Genomic DNA, 17838 nt, shown 5'->3' on the forward strand with positions numbered 1-17838 from the left:
TTCACTTGTCATGTTTGCATAGTAAGCTAACGATTAATAAGACGATGTCAGAGGAATTGGTGCACAAATTATCATCACTCACAGATCAGTGCTGTCGCTCTCTATACACAGTTCGCACGATTGCAAAGTGAAAGCAAAAAAACAAGCGCAAATTCAAACGCGACTTCAATATGTCACATATTGACAGTGGCTCACCGATGCCAATGACATAATTACCCAGCTACATTTCTGAAAGAATGCAAAAGCATTGACATATATTTTTCCTACAATAGCCCGACGGGCAGGGAAGAGAAAGATTTTGGTAGCCCGACTGAAAAAAATCGCTAGCTCCGGGACGTCGGGCTAGCGATATTGCAAGCCCTGTATCTGATTGAGGAATCACTCATCTTTGGAAAAGAGAGTTTATTACAGAGAAATGGCTCTTTCCAAAATAAAAGCTATACTATCCGCTTCTTCTGGGCTATATTCTCAGCAGCATAAGGAGAATCATGTGCTAACAGCTGTCTAAATGACTCGGCTAAAGTTAGTAGCATGCTTGCTTTTTTTTGTCTGCTTCCACTTGTCTTTGCACTACGATGATGTCGGCGTAAATGTGCAGTCATATTCGTTGTGTTCCCACTAGTGCTTTCAGGTTAATCTCGTTGAAATGACCTTAACGCCACAACACGGCAAATCTCCGTTAACGAGCTACCGCCGATCGCTCCGTGCATGGGGCTAGACGGCCAACACGTTAACGAGCTAACTGCGCTAACACACTAGTTCACACCAATGTAATTGAGCATTGCATGGCACATCCAACATACTGTTTTACTTTAGTCCATGACTCGCTTACCTTCAGGGTCATACGTCACATGAAAACCAAAATAATTCCAAACGCCAGATCTGAATGAGGTTCAATTTGCCTGTTGCAAGTAGAGCTTAACTTCTGTCTCGCTAGCTTGCCCTGCGCTCTTCCTCCTGACTATGCTGTCTGTGTTGAGCGCTCAGTGGATCTGCGCTCGACAGTGCAGCCTAGGCGGAGTAGTCGAACACAGATTCACTGAGCGCTCAACACAGACAGCATCGTCAGAAGGAAAATTGATAAAATAAATTACAAATGTTGTATTGTTCGATACATATGCGTACCGAACCGAAAGCACTGTATCGAACGGTTCAATATCGATACGAATATCGTTGCACCCCTAATATATATATACACATACATACATATATATCCCTGATTGCGTATGTGGCTCTGCATGTTGCCTAGTTATCTCCTTCCCTCTGAAACACTTTATAGGCAGGGGGTCCACATGGACTGGAAGATTAGGGGGATACGGCTCTTCCTTCTTGTTTGATATGTGCTGACACATGGCTGTGTGCAAGTGTAAGTGTGTGTCTAAGATGTACTTAGGACAGTAATGACATAAAAGCCACTGACAACTGGTCTCAGACAGGGAGAAGCAAATCTGTGTTGTGGTGGTTTATGCAGTGATACGATTGCTGAAGACAGCTGGACGCTAAACTTTTCCGATTTCCAGCAGTTCAGCCTTTTGTCTTTTGTTTGCCAGTTCATGGCTGCTGGACATTTGAATAATTTGTCCTCTAAATGAACCTTCCCAAAAATCTCATGACATTTTTTTATTCTTGTTAAAGAGATTTTACTCAGATGTGGCTGTTTTGTAATGATTATAATTATTGTCCATACAATATTAAAAGTTGTTCTACTTTCTGTTGTAGTCTATAGTAAATATTTACAATGATTTTTTTTATTATATAATTTTGTATTTCCTATTCTGAGCTTTATGCAGCATGTAAATACTGTATTCATGTGAACATGTTGGCGTGGGGCTGCCTGATGGTTACACTTTATATGCTGTGCAGTTCTGTATTTGTCAGTTTCTGTACATGATTAATATTTCAGGAAGCTAACAGCATAGATGTCACTGTTCTGCCTGACACTTAGGTCTCCTGTAATTCATCAAATTTTTCTCTCCATCTCTATCGACTTTAATCCTGTCATAGTTTCTCTCGTTTGCTCACAGCAGAGATTCAAGTGTCATTCTGTCTGCCTCTCTTCCCTCTCCCAGTCATTTGTCCACGCGTGCTGCCCTGCGTCCTTTCTCTTTCTGTCTCTCCAGTCATCCGTGCCCCTTTCCTTCATTTTTCTCATTCTCTGCTCATTCCTCTATTCACCCCTTTTCCCACCGCTCGCGAGCACTGTATGCCCATTTTCTGTCCTCGTCTTTGCAACCTGATAACAAGCAGGCTAGTGCAATGCCACGCTTCACTGCTTCTCCTTCTGCTGCACATGAAAAAAAAAAAGTGAATACACAGAGAAACAGAGAAACAGAGGTGCACACACGTAACCCTGCACACACACACACACACACACACACACACACACACACACACGCACACACACACACACACACACACACACACACACACACACACACACACACACACAGACATTATGCACACAGTACACTGAAATATTTGATTTATCCATTTTCACCATGAGTCATCATCTTGGTGAGAGGCTAGCACCCTATATGAAGTAATGAAATTTAAAGCTGTCTTTAACTTCACTTTCAATGGGAGTGCTGAAGCAGCAAGACATGGATATGAATAATGCCATAATTTATGTCCAGAACATTAATTTTTCCAGCTTGCCAGCTCTATATCCCTGTGAAATATTTTGCATAGCTCAGGACTGCTCCGATGCTTTTTGCTACAATAAATAAAGTTACGTGTACACTTTATGAATATGCAAGAGGATTTTAAGGGGTGGGCTGGGCGACGTGTAGTAGAAGTAAGAGGAAGTCTAAAGGCAGCCTGTGTAATGCTCATAAATATTCCGGATTATATTATACAGTCTAGTTTGAATACTCTCTCTAATCTTAAGAAGGGCAAAAAGGTATTTCAGACTTAAAACTAATCAAAGTCCAACATAAAGTCTAAATAAAAAAAAACTCAGTTAACTGAGTTTTATGTTTCTAAAATGTTTTTTTAAAAATATAATGAAAATATAATATAAATAAATAAAAACAGGCAGAAAGAAGCTCCAGGTGCAACCGTTAGAAGCGCTTCGCAGCATGAAACGCCGTGTCCGATTCTGTTCCTCTTCCACGATGCTGACATTTTGCACGGAAACAGATTGTTTATCAGCAGGGGTGGGTAAAAATGGTAATATTAATTGGCAGGGTAAACCCTCTTGACACCTCTCTAAAAATGCTGGAAACTGTTGACTAATATGATAAAACGAGTTGGGGGGCAGGAAGGATGGAAAACAAAGCTTGAGGAGTTACATGAATGACTAGTTGCTATGGTTTCTGAGTTTTGATTAGTCTTTGTATCCCCCTGTCTTTGACATTTCCTGTATATGTCTGCCAGCTAACTACCCATACCTTCCTGTTCCCAACCATGTGTCCTGCCTGTCTCTGTGTGACTGTATTGTTTCTTTGAGTTCTGGTTTCACTTTTGTTTATTCAACTAATCCAGTCTTACAGTCTAGCACCTTTTGCTCTATCCAAACAGAGGTTTATTTTTTGTCTCCTTTGAACTCAATACAAGCCAGGGAGTACCAGTGATAACAAAATATAATATAATGTAGTGTACAAGCAGCACTGATTACATGTCATAGAAATTAGCCAAAATACAAAATCATCATATCAACAATAATTACCCTCCTGATTTCATATCTTGTAGAACTACCTCTAGCATCAATAAATGACTTCATCACATGTTTTGGGCCATTCTTCTATACATTGTTGCTTCATGCACAACTCTCTTAAGATCTCATCACAGCTTTTCAATGAGGTTGAGGTCTGGACTTTGAGTGGGCCATTGCAACACCTTGATTCTTTTCCTTTTCGGCCAATCTGTTGTAGATCTGCTGCTTTGCTTGGGATCATTGTCCTGATGCATGATCCAATTTTGGCCAAGTTTTAGCTGGCTTGACAGATAGCCTCACATTTAACTCTAGAATAGTTTGTCATAGAGAGGAGCTCGTGTTCAATACAGTAACTGATGCCGAGGTCCTGTGGCTGCAAAATTAGTTCAAATCATCACCCCTCCACCTCTGTGCTGACAGTTGATCTCACGTGTTTGTGCTGATGTGCTGTTCGTGATTTTCACTTCATGTGGTGCTGTGCATTATGGCTCAACATCTCCACTTTGGTCTGGTCTTGTGTTTTGCTCAAATGTAATGTTTACAAACCTTAAGTCATGCTGTAGTGTTCTTTTTAGAGAGGAGAAGCTTTCACCTGGCCAAACAACCCATACATTTGTTTCTAATTGTACTGTCACGAACTTTAACATTTAAAATGTTAGCTTGTGTATTTTTGCACTTTCTTTGAGGGTTCATTGTTCTGACCAGTCCTGTCTTGAAAAGATTTTGGCATCTGTTGTCAATGTTTTTAACTTGTTAATAATCTTTCTCACTGTTGAATGATGGACTTCAGATTTCCAGGAAGTGGCCTCCTAACTCTTTCCAGACTGATGGTCAGCGATAATTGCTTCTTTAAGGTCACTGACAATGTCTTTTCTCTTTGGCATTGTGTTAACAAACACCTGAATGCTTCGAACTGCCAGCATGCGTTTTTGTATTGTTAGAGAAGTGATCACGCTAGCTGAAAATGTTTTGTACAATGCTTTGTAGTTCTTCTGAAGACGTATTTTGTCATTTTAAGACCCTTAAAATGATGTACTCTTTTTGCTTCCTTAATGACTAAGCAATGTACGTTTCTCAGTGATATTCTATTATTATAGTAGAGCCAAAACACTGGATAAAAGTGTAATCATCTAAAAAATACATAGATGCCAAAAAACACCAAAACAGCTGTAGACTAAACAATGCTTGCATCCAATATAAAATCATTAAAATGATTGAGCGTGTCATACAAATACCAGGTATGTTGGCTCTTCATAGGATGCAACATAGCTTAAAATATGTCAATACATGTAGCTCCATAAAATGTACAAAGTTATATATAAATTGTTCAAAAACTTACTATAGATCATATAAAAATTAATTTAGTGCTTTTTTGGTTTCCAATGACATAAGAACAAAGAAGAGGACACTAACAGTATTCTGATTAGCAGTGCATATCTTGAATTCTCAATTCATAAGAGTCCTGGTCCCAAAGCCCCACTCTAGTTGCTGATATCCCCAGGGTGAAGATAGCACAAGGCTCAGCAGATGACTTAATTAATTAAAAACATGTTAATCATAATTCTATCTAAAGTTATTAGTGCTTGTTTGGGGTTGTTTTTTTCTGCCTTATTGCTCCTGTCGGTGAATCATGACCAGTGTATGCCTATGGCAGGATGGTGGCGAGGAAAGGGCAGGCAGTTTACGCCTGGATGACAAGAAACATCCACTCAGTTTAAATGTTACTGTACTGACTCTGAACTTTGACCGATGTATGCAAGCAGCTCAATAAAGAAGGCTTCTCCGCACAAAACCAACACTGTTGGGCAAAAAGCAAGCAAAGAAGAAAAATCATAATAGAAGATGCAAACAACACAGAAAGAGAGAAATGGAACAAAATATGATAAACGTTCAGTCATTCTAGGAGCAAGGCATGCCTACTGCTTTCAGCAATAATTTGCTTTTAGTGCCTTTTAGCACAAAATAGCTAAGATCATAGACATACCAAACCTTATTGTTGGAACTATGAGACTGTTAACATGCTGATGCTGATGGTGACGCTTTTAGTTAGAAAGAGTGAATACGACTGCCTTAAGAGGCAGTAGGTGGTGGTGACAAAAGATACATGACTTTTGTGATGAATGCCTTAGTGGCGTGTTTGGCACAAGAAAGGAAGCAAGCAAGCAAGAGACAGTGATCCAAGCAAAGAGCAAAAGTGTGGAACGAGAGAGGAACAATGCAGGGTTTAGTGACAGGTCAAAAGGCAAAAACTAAAAGCAAGAGAAGAGAATATGTAGGTACATAAAAGGGGCAAGTTGTGAAGAATAACAAAGCAAAGAGGGAAAAGGGAAAAGAAGGGGGAGGAGGCTCCTCTGGGGTGTAATTAAGGCCCTGAATCCTGTTTGCCATTGACCAAGAGCTTGCAAAAGATATGGGGAGTGATGTGCATGTGAAGATGCAGTGGGAAAGAAGAGAGCAGGAGGAAAGGGAGTATAAGCTGGGTGAAAATTAAGATGAATATTAAGATGCGTTGTTGCTATAGGGGGGAAATGAGAAGAAGAAAACTGCAAATTTGTTTCAGCTTTAAAAAAACACAGAAAGAAGATACTTGGTGTCTTGATGGTGCAAGAGCGGTTCTAATAACTGTTTGGCTCCTGTAGTTTTAATTATTTTCTAATAGTCATTAATCCAGAGCTGCTACAGCAAGAGCGTTGTGCTGTTTTCCCCCAAGTAACTTTAAAACCGCAGCAAGTCTTTCATCCATCCCAGGGAGTAAGGGAACGATTCATCTAAATTTTTAACATTGTTGAAGGCAAGATGAATAAAAGGATTTACTAATCTATGTGCAAGCTCACACTTAATTCCTCAGCAATCAACATCACATTTGAACTAAGTTTCATCAAAAAGAAAGACAAAAAAATCAGAGAACATATACACAAGAGCTTTAAGCAGATTCACCTGTTTCATACAAACCAGTGTCAAAACCTCAGTGTGGATGGAGCTTATTACAGTTTTTGCCCGTTGCTTGAACACATTTGGCAAAACGTCGCTCATTGTGCCAAAACTCTAAACACAAGTAAACACGACACAACACTGGGAAATATACCATACACATCTGTGCCAAAATGAAACTCCACTCCCAAAACCTAAACTCTGCTGTCAAAACCTGACATTCCTCTGTCAAAATGTAACTCTGTTGACAAAATGACACATACTTGCATCATATGCAAACACTTACAGATCAGGGGGAACACACTAGTCTTCTTTACATAAAACACTGCAGTCCTTGATTTCCATTGTGTATTCAGAAGGCACATTTACAGGAGACACATTTCCAAACAACCAAAAACGCAAATAGACCTACTCAATAGTGTACATCGCAGTACCATGAATTCAGATGAAGCAAAAAAAAAAAAAAAACCACAACACAATAATACTGCAATAGAAAAAACACTATACTGTAAACACAAAAAACCATGACAAGTGTGCATAAGTGGGCTCATGGATCCCGCCGTCTGTTGGGGTCTGGCCACAGGACCTCATCAACATCGCAAGCTATGTCCTCTCCCGCTAGGCACCGGGGAAAATACCCTCTTGCATGCCGAAACCATCCATGGATCGCTGTCACCTCAATGTCGCCGCAGGCCTGTTCCATTGCCTGCAGAAGAGGCATGCGGGCATGTGGTTGGCGGTCATATACTCGCCATCTCCAAGCCAAAAAAAATTCCTCAATAGGGTTTAAAAATGGTGAGTAAGGGGGCAAGTATACCACTTCAAATTGATTGTGGTCGGTGAACCAGGCCTGGACCAGAGCAGCCCGATGGAAACTGACATTATCCCATATCACCGCAAACCTGGGCTGATCTGGTCTGTTCTGTACAACTATGTTATGGAGAGCATCTAGAAATGTGAGTATGTGTTGGCTATTGTATGGACCTAGCATTGCATGATGGTGCAGAAGTCCTCGAAGGCATATGGCGGCACATAATGTGATGTTTCCCCCGCGCTGCCCTGGGACGTGCACAATTGCCCTTTGGCCAATCACATTACGACCCCGTCGTCTTGTTTTGCTCAGGTCGAATCCAGCTTCATCAATGAAAATGTATTCATGAGGCTGTGCAGCTCCATCCATGGCCATGATCCTCTGAAAAAAAGGGGAACATGTCACTGTACTACAGTGCTACACATACAGCACCCTCACCCCATCACACAGGTACCTGTGTAGCTCTCAGAATAGATCCATGTGGTACTGATATGGTACATATTCAGCTGCTACTGGACTTCACCAATACTCTATTGTAAATGTAAGGGACAGTTACACGTACCCGTACATATTCAGCTCGAAGTCCTTTGACCCTGTCACTGTTCCTCTCGAATGGGACTCTGTAGAGCTGCTTCATGGTGATGCTGTGTTTACCCAAGATGCGTCTGATGGTGGTGATGCTCACATGGTCTATGTTGCTGAACACTTGCCTGTCTGCAAGTATTTTCCGTCGTAGCTGGTGGAGACGGATGGCATTGTCTGCCCTCACTAGGTCCACAACGGCAAGTTCCTGCTGTTGTGTGAACAGGCGTTGCCGTCCACCCCCAGAAGGTCTTCGGGTCATTCTGGAGGAATACAACCACATATTGTCATCGGTTTGCTTATTTTTCATACAGTACTTTACTGTACGTACTGTGTCATCCACTGTACAACACTGTACTTCAATATGAGGAATCAGCCACTTTGGCTGCAAAAGGAGCATTAGCACCCCGTACACTTGATATGGTAATGTGATATACTGTAGAACAGTGCTATGGAACCATCTGAGTAGAGCAGAAGGTATGGAGGTGAAGACAGACCTGTTTTCTAGTCGGAATGTTCGTATTATAGATGCCACTGTGAAGCGGCTTAGATGTGGGTGGACTCTCTGCCCAGCTTCCCTCATAGTCAGGCCATGGTTGATGACATGGTCCACCAAAGTTGCTCTTACAGTTTTTTCTGATTGCTTAAGCACATTTATTGTAACTATTGGCTAATTTTGCAAAACTCTTCACACAAATAAGAAAACCTGTCAACCAATAATCAAAACATTGTAGTTCTCTTGCAAAAGCAAACACAGCTAGATTAACTCTTCACACCTTCGTAAAAATGGTGTTTCCGTATCAAACAGTACACACAAGCCATCATCTACTAAGCACACAATGCGCCAACTGCACACTGATGGTATGAATACAAAACACATCTGGCTTTTGCTTTCCCTGTGCACAAGGTAGGCTATGTCAGTTTGAGCTCATACTTCTGTCATAGATCCATAAGCATAGAGGGATCCAAACTTCAAGTACTGGTGTTTATTCAAACACATCAAAACAAACACAAGTGTTTATTTCCAAGTATAGGATTATTTGCAATCGCCATAATGACTATATGGGTTACTTGGTCTGCAGTGAACATGCTTCCTCTGCCCCAGCATCTGGTCATCTAGCAATTCTGTAAAGTAACAATTTCAGTATTTTTACATCAATGGTGTTGGTGTGTTTCTCATTGGCATATGGCAGTGCTACAAATCTTTGTGCGAAGTGACTGTACTAACCGATTCTCATTTCAAGATGTCCTTATGGTACTTGCTACAGTGTAGCGGCTCGAGTTAGGCTGGACCTGTTGGCCAGCTACCCTCAGGGTCATTCCACGGTTGATTACATGGTCCACTATTGTAGCTCTGATGTCATCAGCAATTCTATTTCTTACTCTTCCTACCCTTCCTCTCCCCCCTCCTCATCTTCCTCTCCCCCCTCCTCGTCTTCCTCTTGCTCCTCCTTGTCCTTGTCGTCCTCTTCATCCTACTTCTTCACCTCCACGTCCTCTTCCTCGGCCTCCTCTTCTTCTCACTCTTTCTGCTCCCTCCATTGTACTCCGCACACACAGCTTACCTGTATTATAGTGCTTAGGCTGATTGCAAAGTGAACTAATTATCTAAAGAAGTTTTCACATGTGACAGTGTGCCAGACAGTTGGCAAATTAGTGTTAATGATAGCCATACATGTGTATACTTTTGCTAGGAGTGTGTTGGAAATTTGGTAATTGAGTGTTGTGCAGTGAATTGTGCCTACAGTTTTGCAAAGTGTGTGTTACAAAATTGCAAACTGAGTGCAAAGCAGTTTTTGTGCTTTTAGTTTTGCAAACTCAGTGAGTGGTTTTGCTATAAGTCTGAATAGTTTTAGAGATTGTGCTACAGGAATCACAGTTAGGGTTTAAGCATTCAGAAAAAACTGTATTTCATCAGAAATATGGGTCCGTGCATGGCCTCTTCGGCCTCCTCCTCCTCTTCCTCTTCCTCCTCCTCCTCTACCTCTTCCTCTACCTCTTCCTCTTCCTCTTCCTCTTGCTCTCCCTCCATCCATGCTTGCGAAGTTCTTGAAATGGCTACGCTGAGGGCTTTTTGTAGTTGGCTAATTGGTGTTCGGTTTTGCAAGTAGGTGCCTTCAGGTGTGTATTTGCGTGGTTGCAATTACCCCATGTGTTTTGTATTTTGGATACATGTGTTTTCCGAATGGCACCCTGACATTTCATTTTGTGAGCGAAGTGTCTTATGTATGACATAGAGTGTAGCATGCAGGACCATGTGTGTTGCATAAAGGGGTAGGTGTGTTGCATAAAGGAGTAGGAGTGTTGCATAATTGGTACTGGGGTGCAAAGCAGCGCTTTTGTTTAAGGTATGGGTACATGTGTTTGAGGTATGGTAACAAAAGCTTCACGTTGTGTTACTTTAGTCTGAGCATGGGTTTATAGTGTTCAAGCAACGGGCAAAAACTGTAAAATATAGCAGAGTGGAAATGAGATTTGCAAAATGACATGCATGCCTTTGAAAGTGACACGCCTTTGACACAACTTCTCTCGGGATTTTCTCCCACAGGACAGAAAAGCAAAGCCTGAAAAGCATTTACGCTCTAACATGCAATACTGATCCTATTACATTTGACTTGCGCTGTGCACACAAGTAATGGGACAGGCCTAACAAACGCTGTTAATTGTTAAATATTTGCCCACAGAGCGACGTGCATGAGGTTACAGATTACTAATACAAACAGCGCTGAAGCTGAGGTGTCGGTGTAAAACGACGATTCTGATAGTATGTGCGCTTGTGATTTTACTCGGATCTCTGAAAACGTAACGGATGATGGCAATTCACCGCCAGTTCAACAAGATGACTTGAAGCGTGAAGATGATTTGAAAAAAGTCAACGTAATTGACGCTGACAGTCGTAGGAGGACTGTGTGTTGGGTGCTGTTTCCTATCCGAAAGGAGGTTTGGTGCTGCGAGCGGCTGGCTACATTGGGTCGCTGCTGATGCCGATCTCCCCCGGGTGCAGTGGTGAGTCAGGTTCCCTGTCGCAATGCATTCTCTACAACACAGACATGCTCTGGGGAGTCCATGACTGATCCCTCTGCCCTTCAGTGCACTGTGTGTGTGTGTGTGTGTGTGTGTGTGTGTGTGTGTGTGTGTGTGTGTGTGTGTGTGTGTGTGTGTGTGTGTGTGTGTGTGTGTGTGTGTGTGTGACTGTATGTCTTAGAGTGGGATAGGCCAGAGTGTACAAATTGTATATCTCTTTTATAACTAAGAAAGACTTTAGTGCTCCTTTTAGATATGAATCATCTTGACCCAGCAGGCAAACCACAAACACACTTCTTAAATTCAAGATGAGCACAACATGTGCCTTTAGACTGTAACAGTATTGCTTGGACAGTTAGCATATTGCAGCTCTGCAAACTGCAGCAAAAGAAAAGTACCCATTACAGTTTTTGCCCGTTGCTTGAACACTATAAACCCATGCTTAGACTAAAGTAACACAACGTGAAGCTGTTGTTACCATACCTCAAACACATGTACCCCTACCTTAAACAAAAGCGCTGCTTTGCACCCCAGTACCAATTATGCAACACACCTACTCCCTCATGCAACACACATGGTCCTGCATGCTACACTCTATTTCATACATAAGACACTTCGCTCACAAAATGAAATCTCAGGGTGCCATTCGGAAAACACATGTATCCAAAATACAAAACACATCGGGTAATTGCAACCACTCAAATACACACCTGAAGGCACCTACTTGCAAAACCGAACACCAATTAGCCAACTACAAAAAGCCCTCAGCGTAGCCATTCCAAGAACTTTGCAAGCATGGATGGAGGGAGAGCAAGAGGATATTTACCCCGGTGCCTAGCGGGAGAGGACATTGCTTGCGATGTTGATGAGGTCCTGTGGCCAGACCCCAACAGACGGTGGGATCCATGAGCCCACTTATGCACAATTGTCATGGTTTTTTGTGTTTACAGTATAGTGTTTTTTCTATTGCAGTACTATTGTGTTGTTGTTGTTTTATTTGCTGTACCTGTATTCATGGTACTGCAATGTACAGTATTGAGTAGGTCTATTTGCGTTTATGGTTGTTTGGAAATGTGTCTCCTGTAAATGTGCCTTCTGAATAAACAATGGGAATCAAGGACTGCAGTGTTTTATGTACAGCAGACTAGTGTGTTCCCCCTGATCTGTGAGTGTTTGCATATGATGCAAGTATGTGTCATTTTGTCAACAGAGTTACATTTTGACAAAGGAATGTTAGGTTTTGACAGCAGAGTTTAGGTTTTGGGAGTAGAGTTCCAATTTGGCACAGATGTGAATAGTATATTTCCCAGTGTTGTGTCATGTGTACTTGTGTGTACAGTTTTGGCACAGCGAGCGGGGTTTTGCAAAATGTGTTCAAGCAGTGGGCAAAAACTGTAAGTGTTCTGCTGCTCCTATAAAGTGATATTTGCTGCCTATACATGATCAAATCAGATCAGCCTCCCTCTTATAGGTATGTGATGATTTCTTTTTTTATATGCATTCTGCTCATATGCATAATGGCTTCGTCACATCTATGACAAAGATTGAAGGTGCATGCTGTCCTCCTTCTGCCAAGGACACCACACAGGAGGTGATGGATGTAGCTCTGAATTTCAATCAGCTCACCTGTTTTAGAAAAAAAGAACTGTCAGTGACAAAAGTGACATCTGCTAACAAACACCCAATATCATTAGTCTATTGTCTTAACAGCCACTGTTAAAACTACAATAACAAAACCAATTCTCCAATCTTACCCACTGAATGGCTTTGGAAAATGTAAAGGGGGCAATAAATTGGCCAAAATGAACGTGGGCTGTATGTGGCCCACAATGTAAAAGGAGTTTTTACAACCCTAGCATAGTCCATAACATAATGTTATAAAATCTTACTATTACCACTCAGAAATAGTAACGTCTTCCTGCTCAGTGATGTCTAACCAGCACTGTGAGAGAGACAGTACCAACCCCTCTATCTTCACGCCTCTGAATTGTTTAGGAATGTACTTGCATTACATTAATTATTTTATCCATTAATGCAACATTTTTTTTATTGATACATTATTTTATCAATGCACAAACTAAATTTAATGTAACATGTATTAGTGTAACAAACATACACATCTAAACTATCATCTGATCATGTGATGCATCACCAGCAAGCATTAGATGATGCATGCTGCAGTGCAATGCTGCCTGATCTTTACCTGCATCTTGTTCTCTGTGTGGTTTAGTGCTTTAACCCTGTGCAGCTTTAATTTGATACAATACTCGATTTCTGTATTGAATACAGACGAGCAATGAAAAAAAGATTAACTGCTTAAAGCTGTATTCAAATGCTTTTTCTCTTCCATGGGTTGGTGTAATATAATTATCACCACAGTATCTGAGTGATATTAAACTCATTCAAATGGTCCATGTCAGCATTTTTATTGCATGACTCTTTGCAGATGAAGATTGTAATTGGACTGTTACCTCAGGTTATAAGAAGTCCCACATGCATGAAATTTCACAGTGATTTAATTTGTGAATGGGACAGTCCTTGTGGCCATTTACTTTGTTATGGTAGATTTAACATGAGCATATTTGTTCAGGCAATATTTCATTTTTTAAAATAATAACTACTATAACTATTCCATTTCAAACAATGAAATCATAACTAATACTGTTTATTAACCCATTAAAAACCTACTTTGTAATCCATCCAAAAAATGTTACTCAATGGGTTTTTTTTAAAGTTGTACCTGACTGTTTTAAACAGTAGGCAGGTGATTCTTCGCCCTCAAGAAAAATTAAGCAGTAATTTTATAGTAAAATCCAACTGAGGTTTGTTGTATTCAAATTAAATATTAATCATTAAGTAAAATGTGCTTGGTATAAACTCAAAGTATAACAATAAAGTAAATTTCATTTGACCAAATCTCATTAAATGTAGCATGTTTACATTTTGTACCTAAACAAAATTACATGTAAAATTGTTAAAGTCAGGTTGTTAAAGTTTTTCATCATTATTTGTTTAGGTCATCATTTGGATTAACCAGTCTCAGAATTATTGACAAAGGGCATTTCCTGTTGCAAATATGCAGTAGATTACAAATAGATATCCTTAGAATGAGGACAGGCTCACTGACCAGTGGCGAAACCTTGCTAAAAAAACACAAAAAATGCAATGGCTCAGGAATACAGTTTGTTGCGCCATCCACACATGCGAGTTAAAACCATGTTCTTCTCTGGGCCACAACTCATTTAAAATGGGCTGAGCCAAAATAGGAAGTTGTTCTGTGTTCTGTGTTGGCAACTTCGACATGTGGACAGAGACTATCAATAAGTACTCTCATCTGCAGACGAGACATTGGAGGGGTTATGAGAAGTTATCATTCAAAAGATCTGAATGACCATGACAAGTTTAACATGAGTGTCCATGTGTGCTTAACTCTCCTTAATATCTCATTTCAGTTACCTCAACAATTGTTTCTGCTCAAAGGCAACCCTGGCCTTATCATAATTTTTATAATGATCACTATCGGTCATCTCTGTCAGAATTCGTACTACTACATATTAAATATTAGTATCATTTGGCTGTTTACATTCTATGTCTTTTAGCAGTTAAATTGACAGTTTGATAAATAAAACAGCGAGAAAAAGGGAGCATTGAATATTTTTGTGTCAGTGCCTATTTGTGCATCTATCTCAGATCCTCTTAGGCTTCCATCTAATTACAGTGAAAAGGAGTTGAAACCTTTACAATGCCCCTTGAATAGTTGGAGTCATCATAATCATGTCAGGCTTCTTTCTTCCCTCCGTTATGCTCGCTCTTTCCTCCACTCCACTCCCCTTCCCTCTCTTTTTCGACTGGTGTTTTTGCAGCAGTAAGGTAATCACAGTCTGCGTACACACACGCTAGAGGTCTCTCATGGAGAAATAGAGCACATTCAACATTTATGAGGGCACTCTGAGAGGTTATTCCTCCTTGAAATTTTAATGTTTTTTCCCTGGTAGCACCCTGAGAACATATATACATATCTCACTTCAACCTGAGGGCAGGTGAAAGGTGCTTTGAGAATATGCTTTGCGACACGCTGTCCCTTAATCTGATGCTGGGACTCGAGAGCCCAAACCACTGCAGATTGACAAAACATGCAAATACATAAAACACAAGCAAATTTGGAAAACATCCTCAATTTGACAACACAGTATACAGGTGCTGCGCTTTGGGAAAGAAAGCTCTGAAGGCAGAAACAACGTAAAAAAAAGCACTAGAATAAAAACAACAGTCCAGGGGATAGTTCTATAGTAAAATGGTTGCTGAATCAAAAAGTTACAGAAATCTGTCAGTCAGATTTTCCAAAATATCAATGTTTTCTGTGTTTGCCACATTTTGTTTTCTCAATTTCCATCAGATTTGGACATTTTTTTGCTTGATTTGTCATTTAGTTGAGTATTTAGCTTTCAGAGCCACTGTAACCACATATTTCTGGCACTGACTAATCTTTGGTGTCTTTACAGTGATGGACCTCATGCCCAGATGGGCCAGGTTTAAAGTTTAAAAGATTTCAAATTTCATATCTAACTTGAAGTAGTAGAACTACAAAATTAGCCCAAATCAGAATTGTTGTTGTTTTGTTTTTTTGTTTTTTTAACTTTTAAAATACACAGAATTGACTTTTGGTTTTTGAGTTTGTTTTAGAGAACAGTGTCGAGTGAATATTAAAGTATGATAAGAATACGGATAAAATAATGAAATAACTTCATTCATTCAAACAATAACATAACAATTAAATTCAGTAAGATCTCTGTGAATGCTTCTTTATCCCACTTTGTTATTCCTGATTCATCTTTTATTTATAATACCATGTTTTAGAAAAGAAAATGCATATGAAGGACGTTGTTTAAAAAAGCTGTCATAAAAATTGTGCTATTTTTTGGTGATTTTGTGGACGTGCAGCAGAACAAATGCCTTTTTAATGAACACCTTCATGTCCCACTAGAGGGCAAAAAGATCTGCAGCCGTGACAGGCTGTCAGTTGGGGTCCGTAGCGTGATGAGCTCCAAGTGGAGCATGACAGGCCTGGCAGTAGGCTGATGGTGCACAGCCTTCTGGGAAGGTCAGTTCTACAGGCAGGGGGAGAGAAGTAAAGGTTAGTCATAATGCAACAGGAAGCATTAGGGTTAGGGAGAGAGGTTTAAGCAGCTCATGGAATGCAAATCTAGAGGACAGTGTAAAAATCCAGCATTGTAGTAAGATTATCCATCCATCCATCCATTCACTTCCGCTTATCCTTTTCAGGGTCGCAGGGGGCGCTGGAGCCTATCCCAGCTGTCATAGTGCGAGAGGCGGGGTACACCCTGGACAGGTCGCCAGTCTGTCGCAAGGCTAACACACAGGGACAAACAACCATTCGCACTCACATTCATTTGCACATTCACACCTAGTGACAATTTGGGTTATCCAATTAACCTATCCCCACAAGCTGCATGTCTTTGGACGGTGGGAGGAAGCCGGAGTACCCGGAGGGAACCCACGCAGACACGGGGAGAACATGCAAACTCCACACAGAAAGACCCCGGCCTGATGTTGGAATTGAACTCAGGACCTTCTTGCTGTGCGGCAACAGTGCTAACCACCGTGCCACCGTGCTGCCCATAGTAGTAGTAGTAGTAAGATTAGTCAAGCCAAAACAGCACGGGTAAACAACACAATAAACTAATGTTACTGTGACAAAATGTGCATATATGAGGCTGCAGGTGTTTATTGTTTATTTATAAGATGTTAAAAGGTCTGGTGTCTGATAAATGGTCACTTTATACTCATTTGAGTGCTCAAAGCTATATCTTCCTACAAATCGTATTCACCCAAACACACAGACGCTCATTCATAAAGTAGATTGAGGGCAACTCTGGCAGACTGGAGGAGTCAGAAATGAATCCACCGACCTTCCAACTGGTAGACACCACAGTCAACCACTTGTACCAGTATGGGTAGTTAGCATCACACTTTAATGTAAAGCATTTCAGATCTGTTTGACTTCCATTAAAGGAGCATTTTTACATACATGTGATAAAAAAATCTTTCTGTACTTGCACACTGCTGAGAATATTCCATCCATCTTCATCCGCTTTGTCCGGGGCCGGGTCGCGGGGGCAGCAGCCTAAGCAAAGAGGCCCAGACCTCCCTCTCCCCAGCCACCTCCTCCAGCTTATCTGGGGGAATACCAAGGCGTTCCCAGGCCAGCCGAGAGATATAATCTCTCCAGCGTGTCCTGGGTCTGCCCCGGGGCCTCCTCCCGGTGGGACATGCCTGGAACACCTCACCCAGGAGGCGCCCAGGGGGCATCCTTGTCAGATGCCCAAACCACCTCAGCTGGCTCCTTTCGATGTGGAGCAGCAGCTGCTCTACTCTGAGCCCCTCCCGGATGGCTGAACTTCTCACCCTATCTCTAAGGGAGAGGCCAGCCACCCTTCGGAGGAAGCTCATTTCTGCCGCTTGTATCCGCCATCTCGTTCTTTCGGTCACTACCCACAGCTCGTGGCCATAGGTGAGGGTAGGGACGTAGATCGACCGGTAAATTGAGAGCTTCGCTTTTACACTCAGCTCCCTCTTCACCACGACGGACCGGTGCAGCGTCCGCATTACTGCAGCTGCAGCCCCAATCCGTCTGTCGATCTCCGGCTCCCTTCTCCCATCACTCGCGAACAAGACCCCGAGATACTTGAACTCCTCCACTTGGGGCAGGAACTCATCCCCGACCCGGAGTGGGCACTCCACCCTTTTCCGGCTGAGAACCATGGCCTCAGATTTGGAGGTGCTGATCCTCATTCCCGCTGCTTCACACTCGGCT

The sequence above is a fragment of the Rhamphochromis sp. 'chilingali' genome, assembly GCF_963969265.1.
Source record: "Rhamphochromis sp. 'chilingali' genome assembly, chromosome: 15".
In the NCBI taxonomy this organism is placed as follows: Eukaryota; Metazoa; Chordata; class Actinopteri; order Cichliformes; family Cichlidae; genus Rhamphochromis; species Rhamphochromis sp. 'chilingali'.